At 45.2% G+C, this 27,562-nt stretch overlaps 1 long non-coding RNA gene across 1 annotated transcript; it reads left to right on the forward strand.

The window, feature by feature from the left end:
* The first annotated feature begins 3,177 nt into the window (after positions 1 to 3,177).
* On the forward strand, positions 3,178 to 26,025 carry LOC147663423 (uncharacterized). Its single transcript, XR_015305316.1, has 2 exons — positions 3,178 to 3,298; positions 25,646 to 26,025. It is a non-coding gene; the product is annotated as an uncharacterized LOC147663423 (long non-coding RNA).
* Positions 26,026 to 27,562: the final 1,537 nt, after the last annotated feature.

Here is a 27,562-nt window from a genome sequence, read left to right on the forward strand (position 1 = left end):
GCGAGATCCGCGTGCGGCAGATTTCGGGGGCAAAAGTTCAAGCCTGTTGAACTTTTAACTATTTTAGGATGGCGCCGGCAAGCTGCCAGCGCCATCCTAAAATAGTTACTAAGTTAGTTCGAAAAAAGGAAGCACTAATAGATAAAATAAAGCAGGTGCTCGAGCACCTGCTTTATTTGATCTATTAGTGCTTCCTGATTAAGCTAATTTAGTAACTATTTTAGGATGGCGCTGGCAGCTTGCCGGCGCCATCCTAAAATAGTTAGTTAGGATGATGTGTGTTTTGTCGAGGCTGGGTAGGTGTGCGTTCTCCCCATATCTATAGTCGAAAATTAGCTATGATGCTTGATGGAGGCCTTTGCATAATTGACTTTCACTAGCTCAATCCCTGTGCAGTTCCTGTGACCACGAGCTTCTCTGATCCGTGCCTGTCATTTTATACACACAAGAGGCATGTGAACTCGCATATAAGCCCCGTCCGTTTGGCCCCTCCCCACACACTAGTGGTGTGTGCACCGTCTTCGCTCCCTTTACCCACTTGATGGACAGCTCACTCGAGGGACCCCGGCGCCCTTTGGTGTGATGGCAAAGTTAATCAGCCCCCCCAAAAATGTGTGTTTTGTCGAGGCTGGGTAGGTGTGCGCTCTCCCCATATCTGTCGTCGAAAATTAGCTATGATGCTTGATGGAGGCCTTTGCATAATTAACTTTCACGAGCTCAATCCCTGTGCAGTTCCTGTGACCACGAGCTTCTCTGATCCGTGCCTGTCCTTTTATACACACAAGAGGCATGTGAACTCGCATATAAGCCCCGTCCGTTTGGCCCCTCCCCACACACTAGTGGTGTGTGCACCGTCTTCGCGCCCTTTACCCACTTGATGGACAGCTCACTCGAGGGACCTCGGCGCTCTTTGGTGTGATGGCAAAGTTAATCAGCCCCCCCAAAAATGTGTGTTTTGTCGAGGCTGGGTAGGTGTGCGCTCTCCCCATATCTATCGTCGAAAATTAGCTATGATGCTTGATGGAGGCCTTTGCATAATTGACTTTCACGAGCTCAATCCCTGTGCAGTTCCTGTGACCACAAGCTTCTCTGATCCGTGCCTGTCCTTTTATACACACAAGAGGCATGTGAACTCGCATATAAGCCCCGTCCGTTTGGCCCCTCCCTACACACTAGTGGTGTGTGCACCGTCTTCGCGCCCTTTACCCACTTGATGGACAGCTCACTCGAGGGACCCCGGCGCTCTTTGGAGTGATGGCAAAGTTAATCAGCCCCCCCAAAAATGTGAGTTTTCTCGAGGCTGGGCAGGTGTGCGTTCTCCCCATATCTATCGTCGAAAAATAGCTATGATGCTTGATGGAGGCCTTTGCATTATTGACTTTCACGAGCTCAATCCCTGTGCAGTTCCTGTGACCACGAGCTTCTCTGATCCGTGCCTGTCCTTTTATGCACACAAGAGGCATGTGAACTCGCATATAAGCCTCGCCCGTTTGGCCCTGCCCCTCACACTAGCGATGTGCACCGTTTTCCCACCCGGCCATTCCCCACACAATCCGCAAAATCCGCTAATCTGCAAATTCGCTGATTTTGCGGATTGCGAATTCGCAAAAATTGCAAATTCGCGAATTGCGAATTCGCAAAATTCGCACATGCCTACTCAGTATACATAGGCCAGACCTAAGTTATGTACAGATAACATCCAGAGGTAGTGAAATCCTACAGTGTAGGGAAGCTGTGCCATTTAAAAAAAAAAGCCCCAACACTGACAGTAGTAAAAACAAAAGTTTCCTTCATAAAATTCAATAATGCTTAAAGCAATCTGAAAACCATGCTTGTGCAGCAGCTTTTATTTTTTCATTTTACATCAGCTAAAGAAATATTTTTTTCTTTTTTGCATAATAGTACTCTTAAATACAGGCTGCCCCTTTTTTCCTTTTTGATAAATTTGGTCTTTCACATACAAGCAGTGTGGGACACCTTGGGAATAGCTCGAACAGGAACTATGCTTCTCATGGTTTCTAATATTTAAAAGAACAGTCTGAAAAGACTGCAACGTACCTCTTCCAAAGGAAAATGCCAGTGGCAATCACCACCATGCAGGGTCTGCTGAAGTCCTATGCTTGGCTGTGTCCCAAGCGTATTCACATCAAACCAAAGCATTCCTTGCAAATCCAATGGGTGCCTTGTACTTCATTTAGCAACACCAAGGTATGGATTGAGACCTCATCGGCGAATATGGCTGAAGGTGAGGTACGAGTAAATCCAGGCACACAGGTACAATCTTTAGCACCGGCTGCCTCAGAACAAGCAACTAGCAGCACTGTCTTTCTGTGCTTCCACAACGACTGTGCGAGGTATTAAAAAGGTCTGTTTACTGCAGCAAATGGCTACGAGAAATGTTGTGACTACCAGCACCTTTTATCTCTAGTTCTTCAAAACATGTCCTGAAACACATTTTTTCTGTTATTGTTTCAACTTTCACCGAGTGCTTGGAGCTTTCCCTCTAAATTGACTATTTTAAAGAAAGCATGGTCTTCTGAAAAAAGCATGAAAGAGTTTTCAATTTTATAAACAGAAACTTTTATAAGTAACTACTTACTCTAAAGAGTATATATATATTTTTTAATGACACTATAGATTTTTCCTGTCTCCACAGAGTCTACAGTAATTTTATATATTTTAACAGCTGCTATTTTTTTCAGCTCATAAAACTCTCATGCAACTACCTGCCAATTATATGCAAATGCCTATTTTAGTCACGTAGTTTGCTTTTAATGGGTTATTAACTCTTGTCCATAGATTGGAGTGGGTGTTATGAAGGAAATTGAGGCCTTAACATAGGTACTGTCTCAGAGGCACAAATTCTTTGTGTCACAGAGACAAGCAGGCCCTTTCACAGAGACAGGCAGGCCCTTTGACCTAGATTAGCCCTCATTTCACAATAACGAGCAACAGAGAGGCTGTCCCCTTATCTGATCACTGTGTGCTCTGTGCACAGAAGACGGTCCATCCTAAATACGTAATCTCCATGTCCAACAGTGACTAACCTACGTCACAACCAATTCTTGGAAACAGACCAAGAACACATCTTCCTCTGACCAACATTACGTCAATCCAAGACACCTATCCAGTATAAATATACCTCCCTTTGCCCAAGCAAACCAGAGGAGACAGAGACTTCCAGGCGGACACTCTGCCTGAGGCGCTGCAACCTGCGTCATGCCACAGCTCCAGCTGGCAGAGGTCCATTACCCATCTGTGGGTGTCCAGCTCAAGATCAGGATGAAGTCCCAATAAGGTAAAGGGGTTAGACTAACTCCTAGGGGGATTCTTGGCTCTCTAAGATCTACACACATGCTAGGTACACTTAGGTACATCTAGTTAGGCATCATAGGGGTATAGGCTTTATCTTAATGCATTCTGTATTTCATGTATGTGTTCATTACTGTTGCAAAATGGTAGAACTATACAAAGCCTTTTCATTTAACTGCACTGCTGGCCATAATTCTCTGCTACTGTCCAACAGTTGTCGGAGCACATATAACCAGTACTAGAATAACAACTGTGCAATAAATGTTATTGTAAACACACCGACTGTTTCTTCTATGTACTTCTCTGAGATGAGTGACTGAATGAAAAGTAGTATTTTGTTTCCATGATCCTGAGGGATGTGGGTTTTATGTTATGTGGTTGCCAGAAGCTATTCCCTTCTTGTCTTCAAGAAGTTTCTAGTGGCCTCTGAGCTAGCTGGTACATAGTAATTAAGCTTAATATACATATTAGGGGCATACAGACCTCAGTCCTATGCCAAGCCTATTGTGTATGTTATTCCAATGCGCAGAACCTATAAGGGATATAGGAACTACACTACAATAAAAAGCACTGGGGTCTTTATATAACAAAGCTGGCCAATGCTGTGGCACTAGGGGCACCAGTACCAAAGTCTTGGCTAGGGGCCGTTACAATCCCGGTGTATAAGAAAGGCGACAAAACACAGCTTGGGAACTACAGGCCTATTAGCCTGTTAGACACGGTACAAAAGGTGATTGGAAAAATGACCCTAGAGAAAATATCGGCCTGGGTAGAAGAGAAAAATATTCTGACCCCCTTCCAGGCTGGATTTCGTAAATTAACTAGTACCACAGACCAGATATTCAGATTTACACTACTATACTGGAAGACGGTAGTACTAGGAAAAGGCAGCATCTATGCAGCGTTTATAGATTTACGTGCTGCCTTTGATTTAGTCCCTAGATCCCAGATGTGGAAAGTGCTAAGCAAGATGGGTATGCCGCTAGAGATCCTAACACTTGTGATGAGGTTGCATGAGTCAAATTATGCAAAAATACAGTGGGGGGGGGGGGGGGGGTGTCACGGCCAAGTAACCTCTGAATTCCCGGTAGAGCGTGGGGTGCGCCAAGGCTGCGCTTTGGCCCCCACGCTCTTCTCATTGAGCATTGATGGGGTAGTTGAGCGTATGTTGCTGGGAAAAGTAGATGCTCCTAGCCTGGCTGGAGTGAAAACTCCAATTCTACTATTCGCTGATGACACGCTAATTTTATCTAAAACCCTTAGCGGGTTACAGCGAGCCCTGAAGATCTTTGAGGTTTTTTGTGTCAACCGGGGGTTGGAAGTTAATGTTACAAAGTCAAAGCTTATGGTATTTAACCCCCACCACAGCTTTAGAGGGAAATTCTCTTATGGATGGACAAAAAGTGGAAATGGTATCGGACTTTGGTTACTTAGGTATCCACGTGTCAAACGGAGTAAAATGGGGGAAGCATATAGAAATGGCGGCATTAAAACTCCGCCAAAACACGGGAGCTATAAGCCCGGAGCACAGGAAGTCCTTGACCAAGCCGGTACAACCAGCACTGCAAGTATATGAGGCGCAAGCCCTAAGTTCGGCCCTTTATGGTGCTGAAATATGGGCTTATGATAAGTTAACGTCACTAACGCTTGTGGAATTGTTTTTGCCGTAATCTTGTTGGCCTCCCTAAAAGTACCCCAATCCAACTGCAGCGCTATGATCTAGGCAGGAAAGCCCTCTCAGATATGGCTAGATTACGACCTATTCTATATTGGAGGGTTACTCCGGAACTTATAAATGTTAAATGTTGTATACTTGTAAAGCGCACAGCTGCCCCAGCAAAGGGGCGTCCCGGCGCTGTATACTGCTGGGGAACCCATCCTGGCTTTCCCTGTGAGATTGTCCCTCCTGGGCATCTCCAAGGTGAAGACAAGCATCCCCGGCGCTGATGGGGCCGTTAGTAGAGATTAAGCAAGCTATTGCCCAGAGTTGCTGAGTGAGACCCATGGTTGGTGTAGGCACCGAGGCGAGAATTATCGAGTCCGCTGACCATGGCCCAAGACCCTGCCGCGTCGGGAATCGAACCCTGGTCCCGGGTCGACCTCTGCTTCCTGGTCTGCCGCCTCTAACCAGTGAGCCACACCACTCTACTTATGCATTACGCTCTGGGATTTCTGTATGTGATTAAAACTGATATATTCCACAAGATAACTTGGCTCAAAGAACTTCATAAAGTATTGGGAATAATGGGTATGCAGGAGTTGTGGGAGAACCCTGAGACAGCCCAGTTCCCAACCAAAGGCGCCATAAAAGAAAGGTACTGGGAAATGGTCGCCTACGGGAACTGGAATGATGTTGATCCCTCTACTATGGATTGTCGCTTTTTGGAAACAAAAGTTTCTCCTAGCTTAGAGCCCTATTGGGACAACATCACAAAGCCGGAGGATAGGAAGCTCTACTTCCAGCTTAGAGCAGGGTCACTCCCTATAAGATCACTAACCGGTAGATGGGGTATAGGTAATTCTGAATTATGCCCGGCGTGTAAAAGTGAAAGCGAGACCATTGCCCACCTTCTTTTTGTTTTTAGGGCCTACTTAACCCCCCGACGTGTTTGGCTAAAGGCGATGTGCAAATTGCTAGGCACAAGGGACAGTAAGGTGGCCTTAAGAATAATTTCCACTAACACCTTGCCGGTTATTACAGTTGCGGTCGCCAAATACTTTGGGTGGGCATGGGCCATTAGAAGAAAACTTGTGGTGGGCTTGACCCCCTCGAAGTGATTGATCTGTTTTCCTTAATTTGTCTGTCTCTATAGTAAAAGCATAAAATGTTTAAACTGTGTTCTCGGGGGCATCTAACATAACGATTGTCTATTTTAACTTGTTTTTTAAACTGCAGTCAGTATGTTTTCTCTTAATGGTTTTTAATTGTATTAATATATATGATGAATTTTGTGATTTGTAAATAGTTTTAGTAACTAATACATCTGTTTTTATGCTGTATGCTTTTATGAGTTTTATCTGTCCCTCTTCCTATTGGTTTATGTGCACGTGCTACCCCTGGAATGTTAAGGTGTATTTAAGTGACGTCACTACCCAGCTCGATGAGAAAGACCTGGCGACGCTGCATGGTCATCTTTCCTCTCACAAGCTCTTTCTTCTGGTAAATAATTACCAATTACATATATTCTTCTCGTGTGTCATTATTTGATAACACAACAGCTACCACTAGGTGGCGCCACAACCACTCCTCATTGCAGGCAGCGCCTCTATGGTGTCCATTTAGGGTAGGAAGCAGCCTTGCCATCTCCAACCAACTGCTACCAACCGGCCGTGCTGGTGATCGTAGTTTTCTCTCCCTCTGCGAGCTGTTTTCTCATTGTGTGGACAGTCTTTCTCCCCTTGATGCCTGGTCGTCCCTTAGTAGGCAACAAATAGCCGCTCTGGGACCGTCTTCCCTCGCTGTGGCCTCTCGTCCAACCTGCAGTCACATCACTGCCAAGGAAGGCAGGTAAACGGCCTCTACCGCAGAAGGTAGCGGGTTGGGTGATTTTACCTCCGGGTGCAGTTCAGCATTGTCGTGCCACATCAGTAAGGCGCTCCACTCCCTCCCCTCCTCACTGAGACAGACAGTGGCAGGCGGTGCAGCTGACGGGCACTCCAGCAAGAAGGGGAGGCGCTATGATTTCAGTTTGGGCCTCCTGCCTGGTCACCTTTTTGATTTCTTCCATTGTTTGATCTCTCCTTGTTTCTTGTTCCAATTCTGCGTTTGTTATGGATGCTGGTGTGTTGTGCTTCAGGATGAAATTCAAGTATTCTTTCGCCATTGTTGTTGTTTCTGTGTTGCGTGGCAATGCATGTCTGGACATATAGTCAGCTGGGTTATGTTCCTTTCCAGGCTTGTGTATTATTTTGAAGTTGTAATCCATCAGCCGTATTCCCCACCTCTCTATTCTTGGTGGTATCTTTGCGTTTGGGTTTCCGTAAATTGTTACTAGAGCTTGGTGATCTGTTACAATTGTGAAAGGCTTCCCGTAGATGAACATGTGGTAGTGTTCACACGCGCACACAACGGCCAGACTTTCCTTCTCCGGTTGAGAGTAAGCTCTCTCAACGTCGGACAAGCTCTTACTTCCGTAAGCAACTATGCATCTCAGCGAGTCTTTTCCTGGTTTGTGTTGCTCCAGTATTGTCCTCAGTCCTACTGGGCTGGCGTCCACCGTTAGTTCTGTACACAGTAGTGGGTCAAAGTATGCTAGATGATCTACCGCTGTTACTGCCTCTCTTATTTCTTCGAATGCCGTGCTGCACTCTTTTGTCCATGCAAAAGTTTGTCCCTGTTTCGTCAGCTCCCGCAGTGGTGCGCTCACTGTTGCAAAGTCTTTGATATATCTTGCACAGTAACTGGCAAGTCCAAGAAATGACCGTACTTCTGCTACATCACTTGGTGGTTTCGCTTCTTTCAGAGTGTCGCCCTAGCTCACATTTGTCTTCATTTAATGTGAGGCCAGCCTGTTCTAGTTGGGCACACACCTCTCGCAACGCCTTGTCGTGTTCTTCGTCTGTCTTGCCAAACACTAGGATGTCATCGCTGTAATTGAGACTAATTTTCACTGGCCTTATCACCTGTCTGATCGTTTCCTGAAATATTTCTGCTGCTGACGATATCCCAAAGCTTAGGCGCTTGTATCAGAATAGACCTAGATGTGTCGAGAAGGTTGTGATATATCTCGACTGTGGATCCAGCTCCAGCTGGTGATATCCCTTACACAAGTCCAACTTTGAGAATCGTCTTGCTCCTGTCAGGCAACTGATCATGTCGTCGAGGTGTGGTCCAGGGTGTCTTTCTCTTTCGATCGCCATGTTTGGTATCCTCATGTCGACACAGATTCTTATTTTCGATGTGTTTTTCTTTGGCACGGCTACTATCGGCGATAACCACGGCGTTGGTCCTTCTGCCGGCTCGATGATGTCTTGTTTCAACAGCGCATTTTTTTCTTCCTCTACTTGAGGTTGCAGGTGTATTGGTACTCGCCGGTGATGCTGAGCTACTGGTTTCTTTGTTTCGTCGATGTGCAACGTTATTTGTCGCCCTTTTAGCTTCCACAGGCCTTTCAGTAGCTTTGGATATTCTTTCAAGATGTTTCCTTTTTCTGACATGTTATATGTCATTGCTATCAGGCCCATTATTTGTGCTGTTACATTGCTCAGTAGGCAGGGTGCTGGAATATCTCCTTTCAGTACATGAATCTCTTCTCTGAGTGTTTGGTTTTTATATGTTATATCTTCAGTGAATTTCCCCAAAATTGTTACTGGTTTCCTTGAGCCCCAAGTGAACACTTCAACCCTTGATGGTCTCAGCACCGGTTTTATTTCCATTCTCTCATATTCTGACGCACACATGATGTTGCATGTGGCGCCGCTGTCAAGCACGAACTGTGCTTTATGTGGTCCGACTTCTATTGTCACTGATTCCATTTTTTGATTGCTTTCTTGTCTACCAGACGAATGCTTTCTTCTCCTGTGTCTTCTTGAGTGGACATGAGGTACAGTCGCTCCACTTTTTCTTCTTCTTCCTCTCCTCCTGATTCTATTGACGAGCCCCTGTTTGCTGTTTCGATGTGTCTGACGTGCCTGCTTGTCGTCATCCACTGCCTGTTTGGTCTTCCTCTGTCATTTCTGAATTATGTCCCTTGACACACACTGGCAAAATGATTGCTTCTGTTACATTTTTTTACACATCTGTCCAAATACTGGGCAGGCGCCCTTGTGAGGAAATTCTAAACCACATCGGTAGCATTGTGGCCCTTGTTGTTTCTTCGTTGTGTTGTCGCGTTGTCCCTTTTTCCAGGTGCTGGTGCGACTGTTATCTGTCATGCGGTGTGCTTGTTCGATCCTCCGTTCCATCTGCTTTGATTGTATCTTTGCTCTTGCTTTTTCCCTTGCTAGCGACAGGATGTTTTCCAGCGATGTTCGTTCTTTCAATATTCTGGTGCGGAATTCAGTGTCGCGACATCCTTCAATTATCAGCAGGCGAATTGCTTGCTCGTTGTCATACTTGCCAAATTCGCAGTGCGTTACCAATTTTCTCAGTCGTGTCGCAAAGTCATCCAATGATTCATCGTCATGTTGGAAAGCTGTGGTGAACGTGTATCTTTCAAAGTCTATGTTCCTTTGAGGGTCGAATTTGCTTGTTAGGCACTTGATGAGCTTTTTGTATGTTGATGTCTCTCCTGCCGGTAGTGTCACTAGCAGTTCATCCACGTCGTCACCCACGAGGTTTAGGAACAGTCCTAGCTTCTTTTCTTCTAGTACGTCAGTGGCCTCCATGTATCCCTCGAACCTAGCGATCCATAGCTCCCATCTTATTCCTACTTGTGGTTCTGATAGATTGAACGGTAGTGGTCTGCGATATTGGGCGCTTGGCCGTGGTTCTGCCATCTTTTTCTTACAGTTCTTTTGTTATTACTTTGTAAATGCTCTTTGTGGCGCCTATTTCTTTATTGTAGCTCTTTCTGGTCTTTTCTTTTATTTATTTTCTTATTTGAGCCTCTCTTTGCTCTTTATTTTGTTATTCAGCTTCTTTTGCCACCTTTCCTGATCTTTTTGTGGTTCTTTCTGGCTCTTTTCGACCTTTTTTCCCTTCGCCTGACCTTAAAATGGCCGCTGACGTTTCCTGTGCTCCTATTGGCTCCCTCGCCTGACTTCAAGATGGCCGCCGATGGTCTCGTGAGACTTCGCAGCCAATCAGTGCTTCGCCTGATTTCAAAATGGCCGCCAGCAATTCCTGTGCTCCTATTGGCTCTCTCGCCTGACTTGCAAATGGCCGCCGAGACTCTCGCGAGAGCTCGCGCCGATTTGTATTCCTTCGCGCTTCTTTCTCTGGCGCTTACCCAATGCAGGCGATTTCGTCGTCGCAGCAGCCGGGGTGGGCTCCCGCGTCGCTGCTGTCCTTAATTTCGTTCTTTGGCCACTATGTTCTTCTTCTCGGCACCAGTCCAGGGTGGGCTCCTGGCTTGTTCACGACGTGGTCGATCCGGCACGCGTGGTTTCTTTATTTCTTCCTTCGTCGCCAGTTGTGGGATCGTGCAGGGTCCCCCCACAGATGACAGGACACGGTGCAGGCGATTTCAGGTATCTTTATTTCGTATCTCACATGAGCTTGTATTGGTGCTTCCTTCCCTGCCTCTTGCTTCCTGTGGTCTGTCCTTTGTCCCCCTGACCGGATGTGGTGTCCGGTGTCTGTCCCCCCAAGTCTGTGTCCCTGTGGGTCCTAGAGCCCATGTTCTCTGGTCACGACACTTACTGGACACAACGGATCAGCACCAGCCTTCGCATGCACGTGTTATCTTGCGAACCCTTCTTCCCTGCTTGCTAACGTCACCAGGCGGATGAGCGATTCCCTCATGCCTCACTTTCATTCCACCAATGTTTTACAGGCACTGAATCAGGCATGCTAGTGCCTGGAGAAGCTGCAGTATGGAGACATTTCACCTTGGCACGGAACGAGGCCTACACCCTCACAGGCGGGTACCACAGTCCCTGACCTACTGCTGACATGCAGCGCAGTGTCCTCCACGATATTGTGGGCTGTGTCGTGCTCTTTTCACTTTTGAGGCAGCTCTGTGGATTGAAGCTTCTCCCTTGGTTACGGGGTTCTGCCGGCGCTGTGGGGTTTCGCTTTATGCGCTCCTTTTACACATCCCCTCCACTCATTGCTGCCCACTGCCAACTTCTGAGCTCAGTCAGCTCACCTTCTTCCCAGTGGTCCTATGTTGCCTTTTAGGGGTCATGGCAGGCAGGCAACTGCATTACATGGAGGCTGGATGCTGTCCTCTTCACTCATAGTGTGGCCGTTGCGCTGGCAACCGGTGCAGGGGTGCCGTGGGCATCGGCTGCACTTCCCCTCATGATTTAGTACCAAACTGGTGACAGCTCACAAGGGGCTCATCGCAATTGTAATGGTTAGAGCCCTAGGCCCTCATGCAGCTACAATAATGACGCAGACACATAGTCATATGGTCTGGAACTGGCCCATGGCCCATGGCACGTGCTCCCGGCCCCTTTTATTAGCAGGGTCACCTGACCAGTGACACCTGTGATAGATGGATGTGCGGTGAGTGTGGAAGCTAGCCCTCAAGGAGTGGCTGGTGGAAATGCATATTGTAGAAACACTAGATCGTGACCAGCCGGTTACTAGAACCTCCTGGCCTTTTACTTCAGATTTAATTTCTGCGGCTCACCATTGAAATCACAATTGGTGTCTATACCAATAAGATCACAATAAATAGGAATAACTTCCTCTTTCGAGGACTACGTTACTCAGATATTCTATTTCATATTACTATTAGACGTCATACCTTTCCAGCCCTCTCTAAAGCCAACAGCTATGCAATTAAGATGCTACACATTACCATCACTTAACAACGCATAATTATGCATGACTTTAACAACCTCTTATGGTTTAAAAGAAAAATGAGTCTCTTCCTTAAACACTTTCCCCGTTTTTTTTTTCTCTGACCAATTTTAATTCTACATGCCTTGGTATTGTTCCTTTCATCATATCTTGTGTAACCCTCACAAGCTTTCTTAATTCTATTCCTATTGTCTTCAGTAGGCTAGTAATTGATTTATGATTTATATTTTCACTTTGGATTACATTTTGTCCTAGGATTACGTCATTTTATAATCTCAAATGGTGTTAACCCTGTGCCCTAGTTAACAGTTATTCTATGGATCCACATGGTCTTTGCAACCTTTGCCTTCCAATTAAAAGTACACTTAATGACCACCTGGACAGCACCTTTCAATTTGAGATGATTAAATCTTTCAAGCATCCCATTGCCACAAGGATTATGTAAAGATTTGGTCCTATGCTTAATTCATGTACTTTCCAAATATTACATAGTTTTTGCAAAGAAAATAAAATACCATTATCACACAGCAGGCATACCTTATTCCATGTACACACTCTCCCAAAAACTCAACACTTAATCAATGTTGCTCTAGCTACAATCTGAATAACTGGGTAATTTGAGAAGTATTAGTCAAAGGAAAAACCTACCTTTGAGTAACGGCAACAGGTCCCTTGTCTTCTGCAATGCATACTCAAGGATTATTGAGATAAATATTTTCATACATGAGCAGTTTCAAGGCTTTCCAAGTTTATCAGCCATCAAACACTATGTACACTCTCTCACATAGGTGCTGGAAGTAGGGGTGTTGGAGGTGCTTTAGCACCCCCAAAATAACAATTCTGGAGTTCGGAAGGTGACTGAACAATAAAGATGGCTTTAATTTTGTTTTTATCTTTATGCATTTGTAGTGCAATTCAAAGACAGAGGTCAAAAGTCTGGCTTTGTCGTCTGAAAAATTGCTACTTATTCTTTTACTATGGAGACTGGTGTTTATTTTTTCTTTTTCTAGCTGTAAAGTTAGGGCATTTTGTAAGGTAAACCATCTTTGAAAATATTGCTGGGTTTCAGAGTGAAAGGAAAGGCTGTAGAATGTAATTTATTTTTAACACACAACATTTAAATACTTTCAAAAGACAAAGGAGACAGTGGAAACTTCTTAATTATAGCACCTAACCCAAATCACCCCCAGAATTCTAAATCGCCCTGGGTAGTTTGTATGGGCGAAGTGTGTGCACACTGGTTAACATCCACTGTCACAGTGATAGTTCATCCAAGAACTCAGTAAATTAATAAATAAACGCAAAGGTGCACCACACAATTCCAGAAATATAGTGTCAATGATCACAGACGTAGGTTTTCTTAGTTGTGATTTTCTTTATTCCAAAAAAAGGGTGTACAATCAAAACACGGGTATTCGCAGCCGACGCGTTTCGTCCTCAAGGGACTTCTTCAGGGCAAATTCTTTTGAGTATATATAGTCATTGTAATCGGTGGGAAATTTCTTTGTGGATGAGCGTTTCCGAATGATCTCTTAATTGGTAGTATTAGGAAGCCACAAAATCGTATGTGCATGCAAACAAGTAGTCAGAATGTGAATCGTCTTCAAGAATTTCGCAAGATTTCTATGAATAGTCCTCTTTGGTTATAATATAGATTAGTGTTCAGAGGAGGATGGGCAGAAAAATAATTGTTCCATCAGGGATGACTCTTGATAAAGTTTTAGATTCCCCGCATCCTCCTTCTTCGTACCGCACCACGCGAAGAACGGCTTCCTTCCCGGAATAGGGCGCAAAAGGCTTATATATATATATATATATAAATACTTGTAAATGAACTGTACAAATACTTCAAAATATATCAGCGGGTAGGAAGCCAGACATTATTCTGTAGTTTTTTTAAACTCTGAAGTGTAATGAAAAAAAGATGGGAATTGGACTAAAACCATCAAGACACTTAGGCCCTCATTACGATTTTGGTCGGAGTTGCTTCCGACTGACACTGTTTTGTGGAAGGAACCACCCGAACATAGGTCGACAGATCCGACAGCACAATTAGGCATGTGTAGTCGCAAACTTCCATTTTTCGATGGCTACTTGTGCAGCTGGATGAAACCGCACTCAGCACAAGCCCCCATCAAAAATGGAAATTTTAAAACATCTCGGCACCATGTGGCCAAATGCAGAGGACCAGGGTGAAGGGGGCCCTGCTAACCCTCAAAGTCAGTTTCTGACAGGGGGAAGGGGCCCTGCTAGCCCCCAAAGTCAGTTTCCGACAGCCGATCCATGTTGGAAAGGCTGGCATGGATTGGCATAAAAGTTCCTGCGCTGTTCTCTTTTGGCTTTATACCTATTATTCATTTCGACCATTCATTTTCTGTATTTCATCATAAGGCCCAAAACTTCTTGCGCAGTTCCTTTTTTTTTGGCTTTATACCTGTGATTCATTTAGAGTCTTCATACACCGTTACAGTAGCCATGTAGTTTTATTATATCTCTAGAAGTAACATGACGGGTTCAGACTATTTAGACAAGACTGCGCAATTGTTGCTTTGCTGGTCCTGAATAGGAAGTAGAACATCAATAACTCTGCTCTAGGTCTATACCACAATTATCTGCAAACATACATCTGTACATTTGGTCGTTATTGGTCTTTATTTGGTTTTATGTCACCCACTGCTGGTTTTACCTTGGTAAACCTACACTTACATCATGGCCGCCACGTAAACCAACCAGCTTTGGAATCAAACATGTGATTTGTCACATGACTGCCATCTGACTATTTCTAAACCATTTCCAAGCGTTGCGGTGGCATCAAATTATCCGTCTTCCTATACCATGCATGTTGCATCTACCAACATTCGACGTGGTTGACTCGAGGCGTATCGATTACCTCATTGTAGGAGCCCAAGTCAGAGACCTTAATTATCAGGATAGACACAATGGTAAGTCCTGGTTTATACTCATACATAGCCTTTATCGCACCGCATAGTATTCCATCTCATTGCCACGCTGGATTCCATTTTATGCATCGTGATTTTGTTTGTCATTTCTAGCTGTTGTAATTCAGTAGCTTTAACCCGTGTTCCTCTTCGACTTAATGGTATTTTTGCGTTAATTGTTCAGTTGTCACCTCACATTAGCTCTAATCTCCTTTACCTTAAAGAGTCCGTTTTTTCTATCTAAATGATGGTGCCTATCACAGTTTGAACTGCCTTTGGCTGTTAGCCTTTAAAAGTCTTTGGGCTCTACTGTTAAACGAGAAATATTGACATCTTATTGAGAAATGGATACCTGAATTTTTGGCAAATAACCTGGGGAGCGCACCCCTAGACGTAGTGTGGGACACATTAAAAGCTGGTATCAGGGGTGAAACGCTGCGCTTCTCAATAAGGAATAACAAAGCTGCCAAACAAAAGATAGCCGAATTACAGGGGAAACTGACAGAGGCCGAGGGGGATCTTGTAAGAGCTACTGAAGGGGGTATAAACATAGAAACGGCATCACAAAAGATTGCCATCGCAAAAAAATAGATTAACGGAGATATTTGCAGAAAAAGCAATTTGTAAAGCCACGATCCAAAAAGAAAAAGTATACGAACTAAGCGAGCAAATAGGGCACCACCTCGCCACTCGCATGAGACAAGAAAACATGGCTAACATAATTAAAGAGATTAAAGACTGTAACAACGTTCTCAAGCAAGACCCGTAGGAGATCAGATCAGAATTTCAAAAATATTACCAAGCTCTATATAAAGAAACCAATAAAGACCAAGAACTTATTGACATATATTTAGAGGCACAACGGGGTCTGCCACTGCACCCTAGTACAACGCCTCAGCAACATCGGGATCCAAGAGAAGGCACTCGAGTGGATCATCTCCTTCCTCGCCGGAAGAACCCAGAGCGTCCGCCTCCCCCCGTTCAGATCCGAGGCCACGGAAGTCATCTGCGGCATACCCCAAGGATCCTCACTCAGCCCCACGCTGTTCAACATCTACATGAGCCCCCTTGCGGCCATCGCACGCCAACACAACCTCAACATCATCTCCTACGCCGACGACACCCAGCTGATCCTCTCCCTCACCAACGACCCCACCACTGCCAGAACCAACCTACAACAAGGGATGAAAGACGTAGCTGAGTGGATGATGAACAGCCGCCTGAAACTGAACTCAGACAAGACGGAAGTCCTCATCCTGGGATCTTCGCCCTCCGCCCGGGACGCCTCCTGGTGGCCCCCTGCCCTAGGCAACGCACCCAAACCGACAGACCACGCACGCAACCTGGGCTTCATCCTGGACTCCTCCCTCTCCATGACCAGACAAGTCAACGCCGTCTCCTCGTCATGCTTCAACATCCTCCGCATGCTACGTAAGATCTTCCGGTGGATCCCCACAGAAACCAAGAAGACGGTTACCCAGGCGCTCGTCACCAGCCGCCTGGACTATGGCAACGCCCTCTATGCCGGAACCACAGCCAAACTTCAGAAGAGACTCCAACGCATCCAGAATGCCTTTGCACGCCTCATCCTGGACATCCCCCGACACAGCCACATCTCCGAACACCTGAGAAACCTGCACTGGCTCCCCGTCAACAAGAGAATCACGTTCCGACTCCTCACCCACGCACACAAAGCTCTCCACAACTAAGGCCCAAGATACCTCAACAACCGCCTGACCTTCTACACTCCCACCCGCCAGCTACGATCGACCATCCACGCCCTCGCCGCCGTCCCCCGCATCTGAAGAGTCACAACGGGAGGAAGATCCTTCTCCTACCTGGCTGCCAAGACGTGGAACTCCCTCCCCATCCACCTCCGCCTGACCCAAGCCCACCTCTCCTTCAGGAAGCAACTCAAGACCTGGCTGTTCGAGCGGTAGCGGACCCCCTTCCCCCAGCGCCTTGAGACCCTACGGGTGAGTAGCGCGCTATACACATGCTTTGATTGATTGATTGAGAGCAGGTAACGGCACCTCAATTGTCATACACCAACCAAGCTAATTTAGCGAACACACCGCAGTGGTTGGAAATTCTGCTGTCCATCAACAGGGAAGGCAGCTGGACTGGATGGAATACCCGCCGAATTCTATATCAGATTTTATAAGTCACTAAAGAATGTGCTAACTGACTTAATGACCGAAGTATTCCAAGGGGGGAACCACCAAAATCATGGGCACGGGCTAAAATTGTAGTGTTTCAAAAAAAAACAAAGATCCAACTAAACTGGGATCCTATCGCCCAATCACCCTAATCAATTGTGACTCAAAAATTTACGCTAAATTGTTAGCCTGTCAACTTGCTCCGATTATTCACAAGATCATATCAGCCCGACAACATGGATTCATCCCCGGCAGATCCACGACGGATCACGTACAAAGGGTCATCACACTCTTTGACATAGAGGAAGTCGCAGGAGACCCTACTGCGCTTATACTCTTGGACGCAGAGAAGGCGTTCGATAGGGTCTCCTGGCAATATCTATGGACGGCCATGTCAAAGAGTGGGATCGGAGATCGATTCATTAACGCTGCACGTAGATTGTACCATAACCCAGAAGCAGTCGTTATGATAAATGGCGGACTGTCAAATAAGATAGATGTGACTAGAGGGACAAGGCAGGGTTGCCCGTGCTCCCCGTTATTGTTCGCGATATTTATCGATCCGTTCATCCGCAAACTGGAGACTAATCAGGATATATTGCCTATTAAGACATCAAATGGATTAACAAAGACTCTAGCATATGCGGATGATATCGCGATCGTTACCAGTGATCCTCATGTGGCCATCAAAATGATGGAAAAAGAGGCTTGCCTCTTTGGCGCGATCTCAGGATATAAACTAAATCAGGGTAAAACGCAGATAATTATCAATAAAAAAAGTTAATTACAGAAATGAAAGGATCTTCAGGAACGCTGTATATCTAGGCGTTAAAATCACATTGAATCTAGACGAATTAGTCAAGATCAATATAGACCCACTCTTGAAAGAAACAACACGAAATCTTAGCAAATTAGACAACCTCCATCTAACCCTAATAGGCAGATGCAATGTGATCAAAATGATTTATCTCCCGAAATTTTTGTATTTTTTCCGCACTATCTGCCTAAACTTTGATCAACACATATTCAAGGCAATAGACAACACATTTTTTTCTTTCTTTTTTTTTGGAAAACCTTTATTGTAGCATTCAATAAAAATACAAGCATGGGCCTACAACCGCAGGGGCCGGCCGCTAAACAAAATTAAGACCCACTATATCACGGTGCGACACAGCTCATCAGCTGACAACCCTGAGGTCCGGCAGCAATCCAGGATAGAACTTGTATTAGAACGAACAACTAAGTCACAGGATGAGACAGAGGTTTTATTTTATATTATCTAAAGAAACGGATCAGGTGCCATACAATCAAACCGAAGAATACGGGGGACAGGTCAAGAGACATGATATGCACGTAGAAACAGCTATAATGGAACTTTGGCGCCAAAGCATATGGATCGGTGTAAACAACAATACAATATACATTCTATGTTAAGAGCCAGTTCTCAGGGCCTGCCCACCCGGGAATCAGGATAACGTAAGAAGCATGAGCACTAAATACAAGTACACGATAAAAATCAGAATGATTCGCAATCTATACTGATCCTGTAAGGAAGAAAAAGGGAAGGAAGAAAAAGCCCATAGAAATAAAAAAAAAGGCAAAATAAACCCCCCCACCAAACCCTACCCTGCACCCCTGTGGATGGCTGCAGCCTAACCCCACTAGCAGCGGGCCTGTCGCCCCAAATAACTAAAACCCTAAAAGTAGGAAAAAGAATGGAGGAGGGCTTATCCGTATGGGCTCCCAGCCCCCTTAGTCCCCCCGCCAGAAACAGCCACCCCCCATCGCAAAAAGACCAATGTATGACAACCCTTATAGGAGAAATTTGGGGGCACCGTGATACACCGCCCAGCCTCGTAAATCAAACAGTTGCAGGTCGAACACCCGTAAAAGCCACTCCAAACCGTCTCAATCTAATTGATATTAACCTTGACCCTTCCGAACGAGCACACAAACCCCCCCTAGCAAGACCGAAAGGCACACAAAGGAGTCATAGAGGAGAAGGAAGTCATCAAGAATCAATCCGTGGCAACTCGTAGACAGTGAGTCCACAAGAACTTCAGACGCAGAAAAACTCTCTCTCCTAGGTGGACAGTCCCAATGTATCTTGCCCCGGAGTCGTAAAGTCACCTAGAAAGGAGAAGACGAACATAAGATTAAAGAAAAGTCCACAACAAAAGTCTCCGGGAGGGGAACGCCTTTCGATACCCCCAAAGTCGATAGTGATGGAAGGTTCGGCGGTACAATCACGACCTCGGGAACACCGTCCTCCAGGGCACCATCCAATGGTTTCAATACTTGCTTCCTCACGGGGTCCTCGCACGGAGTCAAAATGGCCGCGGCTTGAATGGCTGCAGATTGCTGGTCCAACAGTAGCGTGGAAGGGTATACTCAGATGTGAGTCCCTAGCTCATTGCACCATCAGGATTCAAGCAAGCCGGGCCGAAGACGGCTGAAATGCCAGAAACCGGTCCCCGGTAGCTTGTTTCCTTCCCAGTATAAGAATTGGCTTGGTAGTTTGGTCTGCCCTGTTCCCATGATGCACTGGGCCAGGGTCAGACTAATTTGCATATAGCCAAGTTCTGAGCTGGGATGGTGCAGTGAGCTAAAAAACGGTGATGGATCAAGCCCTGATCTTTGGACTGGGTAAGAGTGGTCTGCTTAATTCAGACACTCTGTTCATCACCACCCCCTTTTCTGAATCATTTTTGTCCACCATAAGCGTGGAAGGGTATACTCAGATGTGAGTCCCTATCTCATTGCACCATCAGGATTCAAGCAAGCCGGGCCGAAGACGGCTGAAATGCCAGAAACCGGTCCCCGGTAGCTTGTTTCCTTCCCAGTATAAGAATTGTCTTGGTAGTTTGGTCTGCCCTGTTCCCATGATGCACTGGGCCAGGGTCAGACTAATTTGCATATAGCCAAGTTATGAGCTGGGATGGTGCAGTGAGCTAAAAAACGGTGATGGATCAAGCCCTGATCTTTGGACTGGGTACGAGTGGTCTGCTTAATTCAGACACTCTGTTCATCACCACCCCCTTTTCTGAATCATTTTTGTCCACCATAAGCGTGGAAGGGTATACTCAGATGTGAGTCCCTAGCTCATTGCACCATCAGGATTCAAGCAAGCCAGGCCGAAGACGGCTGAAATGCCAGAAACCGGTCCCCGGTAGCTTGTTTCCTTCCCAGTATAAGAATTGGCTTGGTAGTTTGGTCTGCCCTGTTCCCATGATGCACTGGGCCAGGGTCAGACTAATTTGCATATAGCCAAGTTCTGAGCTGGGATGGTGCAGTGAGCTTAAAAACGGTGATGGATCAAGCCCTGATCTTTGGACTGGGTAAGAGTGGCCTGCTTAATTCAGACACTCTGTTCATCACCACCCCCTTTTCTGAATCATTTTTGTACACCATAAGCGTGGAAGGGTATTCTCAGATGTGAGTCCCTAGCTCATTGCACCATCAGGATTCGAGCAAGCCGGGCCGAAGATGGCTGAAATGCCAGAAACCGGTCCCCGGTAGCTTGTTTCCTTCCCAGTATAAGAATTGGCTTGGTAGTTTGGTCTGCCCTGTTCCCATGATGCACTGGGCCAGGGTCAGACTAATTTGCATATAGCCAAGTTCTGAGCTGGGATGGTGCAGTGAGCTAAAAAACGGTGATGGATCAAGCCCTGATCTTTGGACTGGGTAAGAGTGGTCTGCTTAATTCAGACACTCTGTTCATCACCACCCCCTTTTCTGAATCATTTTTGTCCACCATAAGCGTGGAAGGGTATACTCAGATGTGAGTCCCTATCTCATTGCACCATCAGGATTCAAGCAAGCCGGGCCGAAGACGGCTGAAATGCCAGAAACCGGTCCCCGGTAGCTTGTTTCCTTCCCAGTATAAGAATTGGCTTGGTAGTTTGGTCTGCCCTGTTCCCATGATGCACTGGGCCAGGGTCAGACTAATTTGCATATAGCCAAGTTATGAGCTGGGATGGTGCAGTGAGCTAAAAAACGGTGATGGATCAAGCCCTGATCTTTGGACTGGGTACGAGTGGTCTGCTTAATTCAGACACTCTGTTCATCACCACCCCCTTTTCTGAATCATTTTTGTCCACCATAAGCGTGGAAGGGTATACTCAGATGTGAGTCCCTAGCTCATTGCACCATCAGGATTCAAGCAAGCCAGGCCGAAGACGGCTGAAATGCCAGAAACCGGTCCCCGGTAGCTTGTTTCCTTCCCAGTATAAGAATTGGCTTGGTAGTTTGGTCTGCCCTGTTCCCATGATGCACTGGGCCAGGGTCAGACTAATTTGCATATAGCCAAGTTCTGAGCTGGGATGGTGCAGTGAGCTTAAAAACGGTGATGGATCAAGCCCTGATCTTTGGACTGGGTAAGAGTGGCCTGCTTAATTCAGACACTCTGTTCATCACCACCCCCTTTTCTGAATCATTTTTGTCCACCATAAGCGTGGAAGGGTATACTCAGATGTGAGTCCCTAGCTCATTGCACCATCAGGATTCAAGCAAGCCGGGCCGAAGACGGCTGAAATGCCAGAAACCGGTCCCCGGTAGCTTGTTTCCTTCCCAGTATAAGAATTGGTTTGGTAGTTTGGTCTGCCCTGTTCCCATGATGCACTGGGCCAGGGTCAGACTAATTTGCATATAGCCAAGTTCTGAGCTGGGATGGTGCAGTGAGCTAAAAAAAAGGGTGATGGATCAAGCCCTGATCTTTGGACTGGGTAAGAGTGGTCTGCTTAATTCAGACACTCTGTTCATCACCACCCCCTTTTCTGAATCATTTTTGTACACCATAAGCGTGGAAGGGTATTCTCAGATGTGAGTCCCTAGCTCATTGTACCATCAGGATTCGAGCAAGCCGGGACGAAGACGGCTGAATTGCCAGAAACCGGTCCCCGGTAGCTTGTTTCCTTCCCAGTATAAGAATTGGCTTGGTAGTTTGGTCTGCCCTGTTCCCATGATGCACTGGGCCAGGGTCAGACTAATTTGCATATAGCCAAGTTCTGAGCTGGGATGGTGCAGTGAGCTAAAAAACGGTGATGGATCAAGCCCTGATCTTTGGACTGGGTAAGAGTGGTCTGCTTAATTCAGAGACTCTGTTCATCACCACCCCCTTTTCTGAATCATTTTTGTCCACCATAAGCGTGGAAGGGTATACTCAGATGTGAGTCCCTAGCTCATTGCACCATTAGGATTCAAGCAAGCCGGGCCGAAGACGGCTGAAATGCCAGAAACCGGTCCCCGGTAGCTTGTTTCCTTCCCAGTATAAGAATTGGCTTGGTAGTTTGGTCTACCCTGTTCCCATGATGCACTGGGCCAGGGTCAGACTAATTTGCATATAGCCAAGTTCTGAGCTGGGATGGTGCAGTGAGCTAAAAAACGGTGATGGATCAAGCCCTGATCTTTGGACTGGGTAAGAGTTGTCTGCTTAATTCAGACACTCTGTTCATCACCACCCCCTTTTCTGAATCATTTTTGTCCACCATAAGCGTGGAAGGGAATACTCAGATGTGAGTCCCTAGCTCATTGCACCATCAGGATTCAAGCAAGCCGGGCCGAAGACGGCTGAAATGCCAGAAACCGGTCCCCGGTAGCTTGTTTCCTTCCCAGTATAAGAATTGGCTTGGTAGTTTGGTCTGCCCTGTTCCCATGATGCACTGGGCCAGGGTCAGACTAATTTGCATATAGCCAAGTTCTGAGCTGGGATGGTGCAGTGAGCTAGAAAACGGTGATGGATCAAGCCCTGATCTTTGGACTGGGTAAGAGTGGTCTGCTTAATTCAGACACTCTGTTCATCACCACCCCCTTTTCTGAATCATTTTGGTCCAACAGTGAGGCAGGGTCCGATTCCACAAGGAGCATCTCAGATAGGCGTGTATCCAATTTGTTCAATAAGACAACCACATGTGAATGAAACGCCCAAATCTCTGCCAATATTGACCTCAGTGATGGCTCAAGCACCGTTCGATCCATAGTCTCACGCCCGACACCAGTCACAATCACCTCCCCCGGTGAATCTGGCATCCCCGAGGGGGACAAACAGGATCACGAACGGGCAGATGCGGAGGGTGACCAGTCCTTGTCTGCGCCTGCGGTCAACCCGGTTAACGCCACAGGCCAGGGACCCCGACCCACCGAACTCCGGCAGGGACCAATACCGGGTCTGCGGGACAGGGACCCCCACCCACAGTCAATAGCAAGCGAAGTCACTACTCCATCAATGCTGAGCAATAGAAACGATTGCCGATGAAATTCGGGCATAAAAGAACCCTCCACTCCGATTGACCGGACCCTGCCTGGGTCTCCCGGCCGATGTTTTTGCACTGCAGCCCGGTTGTGAAAGTACTCGAAGCCCCGGCTTCCCCGCTGGAGTAGGCCACAATCTTCAACTCGAAGCAACTTCGTCAAAGCAGCCGATAAAATTTTCCGGATTTCACCATCGGAGTGCGGAACAGTTCATTCACACAGAGGCTTGGCGTAAAATCAGGATAATGTACAGGATCTTGTGGCGGGATACGGAGGTCGGCGGAGCCGGGAGCCTTAGCAGCCATCTTGTTTGCCAGCGTAGCTCCTCCTCCACAACACATTTTCTCGATTTATATGGGGCCATACAAAATCACACAGAGGTTACCGATATATATCGCTCCCGCAAGAAAGAGATGGACTCGCTGTCCCTAACCCCAAGGTCTACTGGTGGGCCACACTCCTGAAATATATCAAGATCTTATTGACCCCAAATCTGAATCCTACGCAAGAAGGAGAAGTTCCGACCCCACAAGAACTCATCCTTGGTATAGAAACGGGTGAACATCTATGGCGACTTACCTTTGACTGTCACTACAAAAAGGTCCATTTCAAAACATTAACCAGTGTATATATAACGCATGGAGAGATATACGCAAGCTTCTCGGAGTCGGTTGAAACTTTTATTGTACGAGCCTTCATCAGAACTATAATCTACCTGATATCTTCTTTGATAACTATATGAAAAGATGGGTGAATATGAGGATCACACGATGTGGATGTTTCTATACATCAACAGACTTCAAATCATTCGAAGAATTAAAGAATGAGTTCAGCTTAAAACTGAGATTTCTTTAAATTCCTTCTAATAAGAGATTTTTTAATAAAGAAAGGTGGTGGAAGCGCGGAGTTCCACAGGATTCAAATAACAGAAATCCTCAATAGAAACATCACCGCAAAAATAGGAGAAATATATCTCAACCTAGTCTCCTTGTTACCAGATGACATGTATAAACATATAAATAAATGGCAAAATAAGCTAGATATGAATGAGGAGTCAGTTCAGAAGGCATTCCAACTCTATCAATCACTCTTAATGTCACCCAAACTACAAGTCCAATACTATAAAACCTTCTTCCAATTATATCACACACCCTACAAGATAGCCAAATGGAGCACAAGTAAAGGTACCCAATGCCCTAGATGCTCGACACCAGTGCCCGATATAGTCCACTTATTTGCCACATGTGATAAAGACAGACCCCTTACATGCGAAATATCAGCATTCTTATCCGAAATCTTGAACACAAACATAGAAATCACAGTAGCCAAAATTATGCTAGGAAGGGACGGGGATATCAGGCCAAAAATAATGCAGGGGTTCATATATGTCTCCCTGGCTGTCTATAGAATATGCTTAGCATCCAGTTGGTTAGATCTAAATCCCCTGACTTTTTCACAGTGGCGGGCAAGACTCTTAGCCACATACACTCTAGAGATTGCGATATATCGGAGGAAGGGAGTTCAAAGGAAAAAAAAGGGTCTAGAAATATGGGATCACCTAACACAGTGGATACGACATCAAGAACTATAAAACAGAATATTATACTTATTATATAAAGTTAATGCCATTATAATCTAATGTTTTTTTTATGTCAATGACTCCCGAATATGTCTGAATTTGATGTTTCTCTGTTCTCTTGATTTGAGTTATTCATCATCATTCTTTTCTTTTTTCTCCTTCTTCATTTTCTTTCACTTTTTTTCTGTTCTTACTTTCTGTAAATCTGTGACAAGTAAACAGATGACCGGATCGGGGGGTGGGGGGGGGGGGGTGGCTCATGGGTGGGAGGTACATGTTGCAAAAAATATTAAAATAAAGAAAAGTTAAAAAAAAAAGTCTTTGTGCTGTTCTTTTGTGGAATCTCTTTGTAGAAGCCTGTTTAGGTCATTAGGCTACATATGTACCAGGACTCAGATGTATGTTTTCTTGTTCCATGTAGGAAGGTTTCAAGAAACTGGCTACCGAATTTGCTTTAAAAAAATACTACAAAGACAGCCTTTAAGTGGACCCTGTCCACTTTAATCATAAACATACTACTATACATCAAATATGCCTACAGCATGGAAACATTACAATATCAGGCATCTTAATGTCATTCTTTCTTTTGTTTCACATAGAAGACCAGGGCATATTTCCCTTTCAAGTAGGACATTGCATATTTTTTAAGTGTACTGGCGGACAGTTTCCACAGTATATGGTAATGATGTTTTTAATGAACATCGCATGACGCAAGGGCACATATATAGGGATATTTTAACCATTTGTGTGGGTCTTCTCTTGGCACTTTTCGTATTTGTCGCATGCAATCACACCTCTGTGATTTTCACATTCAATTCTGCATGCCCCTTTACCACTGCACCATGGGGCTATTTATTTAAGTGATATGCTCTTCCTTTTGCTTTTCTCTGAGGTGATGGTCTACCAAATACAAAGCAATAATTATATGTGTAGATATTTCATGTACAATGTGATTTCAGGAAGGACAGCATACTTATGTTCTTTGTATTTACAGATATTGCCTGAATCTGCTGTGACTTTTCCTGACGAAGGCATTTTCATGCCGAAACGCTTGTAGGAAATTATCTGGAGCTACAGCCACTCAGTGAAACAGATATGAATTTAGGAACTAAAAGCCTGCATCTCAGGCTCACCGAGTAAAAGTGTTGAAATCAATATCATAATGGCAATGTTCAACTTCTGGCTATGTACATAATGTTTTGAATCACAACCATTTCAGGTGTTTATAGTGCCAGTGATGTATGCATTATGACTGCTTCGTATGAATGATGACATGGATGTGGTGTGCTTGTGGTCTGTTTTAAGATTGCATTTTTTGAATATATATTAAATATAACATTTTCAATAAAGAACTATTTTTGTATTTTTCAAATATTTTTTTTGCCTGTGTCTCTCCATATAATAGAAATGTTATAATTAAGTGTTGTTTTTATCCTGAGTTGCCCTAGGAATTTACACTGTGTATTATTTCCCTGCCTAGAGGAACTCCCTATTAGTAGAAGGGGGCTCTTTTCATTAACGCTTGGCTGTCCGAAACCAACATCATAATCCCGAGGGCGGAAACGCCATCCTTAAGAGATTATGAGGGCTTTCCAACAGGCTCCTTGAGTCAGATTCCCCAGCCAGTTTAAACTCTGACTGCCGTCATCATAATACAGCGGTCTTACTTTAAACCTACAGGCTTTTCGACTAACATCGTAATCAGGCCCTTAGTGATGTACGAATGATAAATATTTTCTGAAACCCAATTTTGAGACATTTCTCGTTTGTACGCTGTGTTTTATCAGTGAAACTGCATGTTATTACGAATATTTTGGCCATTTCAATGGAAAATGTTTTTCGGTTAAAGTGATAGATTTGCGACAGTAAACTTCAGCACCGGCTACATACCACACCCTTACCACTCTCCTGCTGAATGTGCATGATGCATTGCTATACTTATTCTTGTGTGTGACACTTACATTTTTCACAATTCCTATGAATTCAATGATGTAACATTGATGGCAGCAACCCTACTCTGAAAATTGTTCCAGCACCACTGCCCCCTCACTACTTTTTCAAAACAATGTCTGAACTAAGACACAAAGTGAAATTCTTCACCACCTGTTTTGTTATAACAATGTCTAGGTGTCCTTCATGGCCTTGTTTCACAATTCTTTCAATGGTTTAAGACTAGAGTGTCTTTAAAAATAAAGTGACAAAATAAAATATAAAGGCACAATTTGGGATTTGCAGTCATAAAGGTGTTAGTACATAAAGTGTACAGTGGCTGCATAGATGGGGAATTTTAAAGTGATTTTTCACAGTAGCTGAGATTCAAAGTACTTCCAAGACCATAGTGACTTTTATTGAATAAGTATTGTCACAACAATATCCGTGCAGTAGTTGCATTGAAGGACAATGTTTGATTCCTGAAAGGAATTCTAACCAGGCGAGTGTCAAGTATTTCTACCTAAGTCAGTACATCAATTTAATTGTATGTGCTAGCGTACAGCAGCCTGTTTAAAGAAAAGCGTTTTAAGAAACATGAGACCTGCCCTGGTTTTTCAACCTATGGATTTCTATTCTAGAGGCGAAGTGCCTGATTGGTGTCTCTTGGCACTTTGGTGTGTCTGCATGTTGGTTCCCATCTGCATTGAAGCAGAGAACCACACGGATCGTTTCTTGCATAATTTCTGCATGTGTAGGATTGCCAGCGTTTCGCAGTTGGTGCACTCTTTTGGTGATCCTGGAGTCTACACACGACGCTGCTTTCTGCTTAATTCAGAGACTCTGTCCCTCACCACCCCTTGTTGTAAATATTTTTGTCCACCCTAAGCGTGGAAGGGTATTCTCAGATGTGAGACCCTTGCTCATTGCACCATCAGGATTCAAGCAAACCGGGCCGAAGACGGCTGTAATGCCAGAAACC

This window comes from Lissotriton vulgaris, unplaced genomic scaffold (assembly GCF_964263255.1).
Source record: "Lissotriton vulgaris unplaced genomic scaffold, aLisVul1.2 SCAFFOLD_395, whole genome shotgun sequence".
Classification (NCBI taxonomy): Eukaryota; Metazoa; Chordata; class Amphibia; order Caudata; family Salamandridae; genus Lissotriton; species Lissotriton vulgaris.